Below are 8047 nucleotides of genomic sequence, written 5' to 3' on the forward strand. Positions count from 1 at the left end.
TAAATTCAAGAAATAATTTTGGACTAATGGAAAACAAGAGAAACAGCAAATACAAGTAAGAAATTGATAAACTTTGAATGTTGTATAACACAAGTACCTTTGGAAGTTGATTGTACTTGATGTAAGGGCTTGAGAAAATGATGGAGGCTCCAACACCAAGGAATTCCCACAAATTGCTTCTCGTCTTCCCAAGGCAATAAGAAGAAGCAAAATGAATGTACTAGGTGTAAAAGGGTACCTTGGATAATACCCAATGGATAAAGTGTGTGTAAGAGTGTACTAGGTGTGGGATTTTCTGGAGCAAGAGCTCATCAATGTTTCTTCAAAAATTCATGGAAATGAAACTATACGAGATGGGTTTTTATAGCTTTTCTAGCCCACACATGCATGTAGTAGTGCACTTGAGTTAAAGGGTGGCTACTGGGAGATCTTATGCACCATGCATACATGCTAGCCTTTGATTTTTGTGGGCTACATGTTAGTGAACTCCCACTCACTCCAAGTTCACTAATACAGGTATGCATGACACCAATCTCGTGTGTGCATATATATAACACCATGTAAACTATGGGTGGTTTCTACCTAGCCCAAAATCCACTTATTTTCCATTAAACCATGGCTTTTCTCAACCTTAGAAATAATAACCCCTTGCTACATTAATTAATTTAATGTGCTCTTAATTAATTTTTGTTGCCATATGAACCTTAGGGAAAGTATCCCAAATAATTTAATAGAGAAATGACACTTAATTTAATTATTTTATCCTTGAATTAATTAATTCTCTCAACTCTAATCTACATGTTTCTCCAAAGGCTACTATACACACACATGTGTGTACATGTGCATATGTGTACACAATCACTCTTAGGCCTCTATTTGTTTTTCCAAGAATATGGCCCTTAATAATTATGGCCAAATTTAATGCTCCTACCTTAGTAAAATTATTTCTAAGGTTTTTACATAATTATACCCAATTTGCACAGCTTCTCTCTCCTACATGTGCACTTATAAAGTAATAGAGTTTTTATTTGATGATTTCTTTTTATAAAAAATGGTAGAGGGATCTTACATTCTCCCTCACTTAAGAATCGAGACGTCCTCATCATCTTGTGAATTGGGGATAATCTCTTGCTATATTTCCTCCTCTTTTTCCCTTATTACATCTTTGGCTAGGAAGAACTTCCACTTGATTAAATATTATCTTAATATCCTATTCCTTAGTGGTTTCTCCCAAATATCAAGAACTTTATCGGGTTTCAACTCTGCTTATCCTTAGACTAGCATCGCTACTTGATCATCTTCAAGAATATGTTTGGGGTTTGAAACATATTTCTTTAATAAGCTGACATGAAAGACATTATGGATATGAAGATACAGGGATAGAAGAAGCTCATAATATTGTTCTCCCAAGTAATCACATAAGGTCCACAATAGCTTAGTGACAGCTTCTTGTACTTGCCCAATGAAAGGAAACTTCGCTTGGGGTGTACTCGAAGGAATATCATGTCACCTTTCTTAAATTCCTGGGCTAGATCTACATACTGCTTCTGTCTGTCTTGATGAGTAGCTTTTATATCTTGTCTTGATGAGTAGCTTTTATATCCTGTCTGTCTTGATCTACATACTGCTTTTGTCTGTCTTGATGAGTAGCTTTTATATCCTGCTTTATGGCTTGCGTTTATTGATCCATCACATAAAACATTTACTTTGCGACTTCTACTTTGGTTAGTGCATCAGACCAATTTAGTGGTGTAAGACACTCCTATCCGTATAAGGCCTTGAAAGGATTCATTCTGATGCTCCGATGATAAAAAGCATTATATGAAAATTCAACTAGATGGAGATATTTTAGCCATCTTCTAGGATCATAACCACAAAAGGCTTGAAGAGTATCTTCAATAATTTGGTCCACTCTCTCTGTCTGGCCAATCAGTCTCTGGATAATAGGCTATGCTGCTGAGATCAAGAGAGATTCCTACTGCTTCAAAGAAAGCTCTCCAAAAATGAGAGGCAAATTTAGCATCTCTATCACATATGATCCTATGAGGTAATCCATGGACCCTGAAAATTTCCCGTCAATAATACTTTAGCACTATCCAAGGCTGCATAAGTCTTCTTCACTAGGATTAAGTGAGAAAATTTGGTCAATCTATCAACATATCCAGCATTCACTGAGGGTAATCTTGTGAGTGATGAAATTCATGTTGATATAACTCCCATTTCATTTGTGGAATGTCTAGAGAATGCAACTTCCCTGATAATTTTATTCTTTTAGCCTTGATTCTTTGATAAGTAATGCATTGATGCACATGATTAAGTACTGCCTTGATTCTTTGATAAGTAATGCATTGATGCACATGATTAAGTACATCCCTCTTCAGACCTAGCTAAAGAAAACTTTTATTGATTACCATGAATGTTTTTACATTAAGAAAACTTTTATTAACTGCCATGAATGTTTTTACATATTTGGGATGTCCTATAATTGGATTATCATGAACCTCCACTAGGATCTTCTCTTAAGTCATTCATCTTGGGGAACACATAAGCGATTGTTAAGGTATAAGCATCCATCTTCAAGCTTATAACCTTGAATTCTATTCAAATGTTGAGTGGTAAGGTTTCCTATGTCAATAAGGTAAAATTGGGAAATTTTTTTTTTGTCCCAATTCTATTTTTTATTTATGCAAAAAGAGGGCTGGAGATCGTCATCATGGCTAGAAGAGAAGCTCTGCAACTAAGTGCATATGCGACCACATTCTCTTTCCCAAACCTGTATTTTATTTCCAAATCAAACTCCTACAGACATCCATCTTTTTTAATGCATATTGAGTGAATATCCATTTTAGGCTCTTATGGTATATCACTGGAGTAAATCTTTGTCTAAGAAGATAATGTCTCCATAGCTCCAAAGCATGAACAACTACTAAGTATCCTAAATCATACACTACTTTATTGCACTTATGAGGTCTTAACTAAATCATAAGCCATTGGTTGCCCATCTTGCATAAGGATCTCTCTAATAGCAAACTCATTTGCATCAGTATTACTTCATTGGCAATTTCAACACTGGGTTAGATACCAGGGAAATTTTAAGCTTATCAAAAGCACTTTGGCATATCAGGTTCCACTTAAATGGTGCATCTTTCTTAACAAGAGCTATTGGAGGTGAGGTAATCTTGGCATACCTTTAAGGATCCAATACCATCTTGTTAGACCCAAAAAATCCTATGATTTCTTTCACATTCTTTAGTTTAGGCCAGTCAATGACCACTTGTACCGTAGTAGGGTCTACTCTTGAAGATAATAAATCTTAAGATTTCAATTCGGTCAGTAAAGAACGTGTATTTTCTCTTCTTTACAAAGAGCCTATGCTTCCAAAGAATCTCAAGGATTTTTTTTACATATATTTCTCATGATCAGTGACATTTTTAGAATAGAGTAAAATGTCATCAAAGAATACAAAGACAAAATCATCAAGGTGCTCTCTAAAAATTCTTAACACCAACTGATTGGAAGTCGCAAAGCATTTGTGATACCAAAGGGAATTATGATAAACTCAAAAATGTCCATGCCTTGTATTGAAGGTAGTCTTCAGTTTATTCTCCTTAATCAAGATTTGGTAATATCTAGATCTTAGATCAATCTTTGTGAACATTTGTGTACCATGCAGTCGGTGCAAAAGTTCATCTATTCTAAGGATAGGATACTTATTCTAGATGTTCAAATGATTCAAGCCTCTATAATTGATGCATAATCTAAGGGTTTCATCTTTATTTTTCTAGAAAGGTATTGGTGTACGCCATGGCAATACACTGGGCTAAAATAAAATTATGTTCTAAGAGCTATCTTAATTGTTCCTTGAGCTCAATGGCCTTAGCAACAACCATATTATAAGATCTCTTTGCATTAGGGTGATACACTCTTGGAATCAGTTCTATTTTGTGATCTACTTCATGAGTTGGAGGCATTTAAGTTAACTCTTTTATGAAACACATCACCATATTCACTCAACCATTCAAGCTCATTAGAACCTGATTCTTTTCCAGCTGGGTTATGTTTAACGACATAGATAGCTTACATCTTTCTAAACCCCTTCAATAAGTTTGATGTCTTCACAAGTTGCAAGAGGTAGGAATCCTAGTTGCTATAATTACTTGTGTCTTGTTCTGATGAAGATGCATAAAAGTTATGGTTCCCTTGGAACATTAGATATCTTCTTGATTTTGAGTAAGCCAATCCATTCTAAGAATCCCATCATATAAGCCTAAGAGTAAGATTGTGAATTTGCATTCAGTCGAGTTGCTGTCTCTAAAAAGAATTAGACATTGTCTATCTCATGGGCGGGTGAGAAGTGTCTTCCCATTTACCAATTCAACTTGCATATATTTACCTTGTCTCTGATTTAGTCTAATTTAAATTTAACTTCCACAAGTAGCCAAGTGATATGAATGAATGTGCGCTACCATAATCAATTAAGAGTTTAAATGGTTTGTCTCTTGATAGCTTGCAAGTGGTTGAATAATAGAAAATTGTATGTTTTCTCCTTGATGTTCAACTACAACATGGATTCTTCCGCTATCTTCCTCTTTGATTACCTTGATTTTGGAGTGGACGTCCCTAGTTACTCTGCACCAAGATAACAGGCCTCTAGAATCTAGACCCTGTAAAGCTTTGAGTGGGGTAAATAGAAACTAGGGTATTAGGGCAATCATTCCACAACATGACTAGGTTATTGGCATCTGAAACATCTTTGTTTCTTCTTGAGTTGTTAAAATACTCCATCATCATTGACCAATTATCCACACTTCTTGGTCCAATAACCTTGGATCGTTGATTTATTTTGTGTCCCTTGCCTCTCTTTGGCTTAGGCATGTTGGAATCTTTAGTAGGACTTGCAGATCTTTTTGGATTAGGGGTTAACTTTGGGGTTGGGTAGTCTCCTTGGGAAACTCCCCCGCTATATATGGGTTGCCTCAACAATAGAATCTAGTTTTAAATGATTAATAAGAGTATTGATTAGGGAATCCAATTTTTGAATGAACCTATTGAGGAGAGTGGTCTCATCCATAGGTAGAGTAAAACGAATCAGATCAAAATATGCATGTGGTGTGGCTTTCTTGGAACAATTCCAAAAATTCATTTATCCTATCTTCTTCATAGCTGAATGGACAAGTTCTCCTATAAAAATATCTCTTCATGTCATCCCACCTTACCTAATCTCGATCAAGGTGGTTACATGTGACATGATTTCTCTAACTGGTACGAGCTACTCTTGTAATTTTAAGCCGTGCCAATGCCGTGGGGTTACCTTTGACATGGTTTCTCCAGCCGGTACAATGTACTCCTATAATTTTGCGCCATGCCAATGCTATCTTCCTATATTCGTTATACTTGGCTATTTGAAAATATCCATCCATAACGTTTATCTAATTTCTCATTGATTCATCCAAGTTGTTTCCTTCTCCATTGCAAAGGGGACTAGAGTGGGACTTATGAAGCACTTCATAAAGATCATTATCCAGTTTCTCCACCATTGGAGCAATGTGATGTGAGGACTTCCTGGTGTGTGACTCATGATTCTAAAATATAATTTCTTCCTTATTATAATTTTAAAGCTACGAGATTATAGTAAAGGATAACATTTTTATTTCTCAAAAGTTTTATTACAATATTTAAGGTTTATCTCTTCCAAATAAATGGAAATTCCGGTTCAAAGCAACAATTACAAATTTCATGTGTGAAAGATACAAGCTCAAGTAATTTAACAAGGATAAATATCGATCTAAGGTATAGAAGTTTGACCAACATATTCTATTATCTTATAAAATCAACTTCTATCCTAATATTGCCTCCACATGAGTAGTGAATGGTATGGTTGGTCAAAGTAGAATTGTTTGCAGTCTCATAGTAGGAAAGTGTGAAGAATCTGTCATTAGCCAGATGCTGGAATGCAAACTCTATGGCTTCTTATTCTTGAGTAGGAGGAACGTTATGAGCCATCACTATTCTTACACAATGCATACATTCAACATTAAAACAAAAACACAATATAAGACAAGAGAAGATAAGAAAGAAAACCAACTTATTCTTCTTCTTCTGATAGTAGGTCTTTGGGCTTCTATCTTTGAACTTTTGTCTCCATGTTGCTTTGATTTTCCAATGCCACTGGCTTAACTTTCAATACCTCAAGAGCATATTTTTGAATGATCCTTTCCACATCTATGTTAAACAATGATAAAAGATCTAGATTTTCCCTCAAGATCTACTCGTCTTCATCACCCTCTACACCTTCCAGTAGTTTAATACTTCAACATGGAGAAGCCTAGTTGTTGTGTCAAGTTCAGTTTATCCTTGGGTTTGACAGAGACTCTCATCTTCTTTTTTCTCTTTCGGAAGGTGATCTAATCTATCTCCCAGTTGTGCTTAATCTTTCCACTCCTTAGCCATGGTATTCCCAATAACATTGGGTAAGCTCTAGATATTTCTTCCATTTTGAGCACCACAAACACCACAACGAAGGCGCATCTTGCTATTTCTATCTCCTCCCTCTCATAATCTCCACTAGTCGAACTCTTTTTTAATTTGCCCTCTTCACCTAGAATGGTGTTGGATGTATTGGGTTATGCCCATTATTTTGGTCAACCTTTTTGATAGTATTCACTCTGGATCCTCTATCCAAAACAGCATATGGTATGACTTGCTCTTAGCTTGACCATGATTTTCAGAACTATTGTGTCACACTACCACCTTCTCAACATTGCTACAGTTAGCTATTATGGGTTCTAGCTCTATTGTTGGTAATGTTGCCAGCTTATCCTCGGGTACTAGCTTCTAGAGCAGCTTATCCCTGTACTTTGGTACGAGTAACACGAATTGGTCTAGTGTAATGTTTACCTTCATCTTGTTGAGGTCCTCCTATAGCTCATATCTTGTTAGGCTCTTCTCATTTCTTTCCTGCTCTTGGCAAGACTTAGGAGCTAGTTCCATCTTGCTTTATGATCAGTGTGGTACTTCTCTTTGACTCTTGTTAGTTTTGTCCTAGCATATCCGGTTTAATGGGTTTACTGCTCATCTGTCTTTAAGTTGCTTCGACCTCTTTTTGGAACCCTAATACTTTTTCTCTAACATGAGTTTGTGGTCTCTTTCCGGGAGTTATTTCTTTCCTTCTTTTATTTAGGATGCTCTAAATTTTTCTCAGTTGGCTTTGGGTGATATGGTTGTTCCTGCGTAGTCGGGATCACTCCCTAAGCTTGAGACTTGACTGATTTCAACCCTTTCTTGTCTTCTTTGTTGTCCTGCTAGTTCTTCTTTAATAGCTTCTTACTCAAGGTTATGATTTTCTTAACCTTGGGATTGAGCTATCACTACAACCTCTCTTTCATGTTGCTCATTAGCACATTGTTTAGGTCAGGATTGTGTAGTCCATCATCATTCTTAACTTGTTCCAGTTGCCTCACCCAAAAGCCATGCAACTCATGTATGCTAACATTACCACCTTTCTTTATTTCTCCACTTCCTCTCTCTGGGTGCTACTCTCCTAGCACGAGCACCAAAAGTGTCATCGTTTGGTCAAACCCAACACTTCAGTGGTTTTAGATCACTTAGCCTGTTATTGGCATCTTCTAGCAGCCATGCTATTTGAATGTGCCCAATGTAATAAGGAGATGGTTGGCACCATACCAATCTACAAGAGCCATCTCAATTAGCTTTTCAATGTTTGGAATAGAGTCCAGATAGTATCCAGACTACTGACTAAGATGAGAGATAGAAGTTTAAAAGAACCATTAACATACTACCACTCTTAGAACAAAGAGAGAGAGTCTATAATCATGAATATAACATAAAATTCCCAAGAGCCTCAATGTAAGAAACAACACAGCAGTCTACTCACTCTCCAAATCATAAAACAAGCCATAAACTACAACTTTAGTATCTCATTCATGCAAAAATAACTAAGCTTGTTTGCTTAATACAATGCAAAATTATATTAATTAGACTAAGACTTCCAACTCTCTTCTTCTACGCACTCTATCCCTATAAATGA

The sequence above is a fragment of the Cibotium barometz genome, chromosome 12, assembly GCF_041138505.1.
Source record: "Cibotium barometz isolate CiBa-2024 chromosome 12, ASM4113850v1, whole genome shotgun sequence".
NCBI classification, from domain to species: domain Eukaryota; kingdom Viridiplantae; phylum Streptophyta; class Polypodiopsida; order Cyatheales; family Cibotiaceae; genus Cibotium; species Cibotium barometz.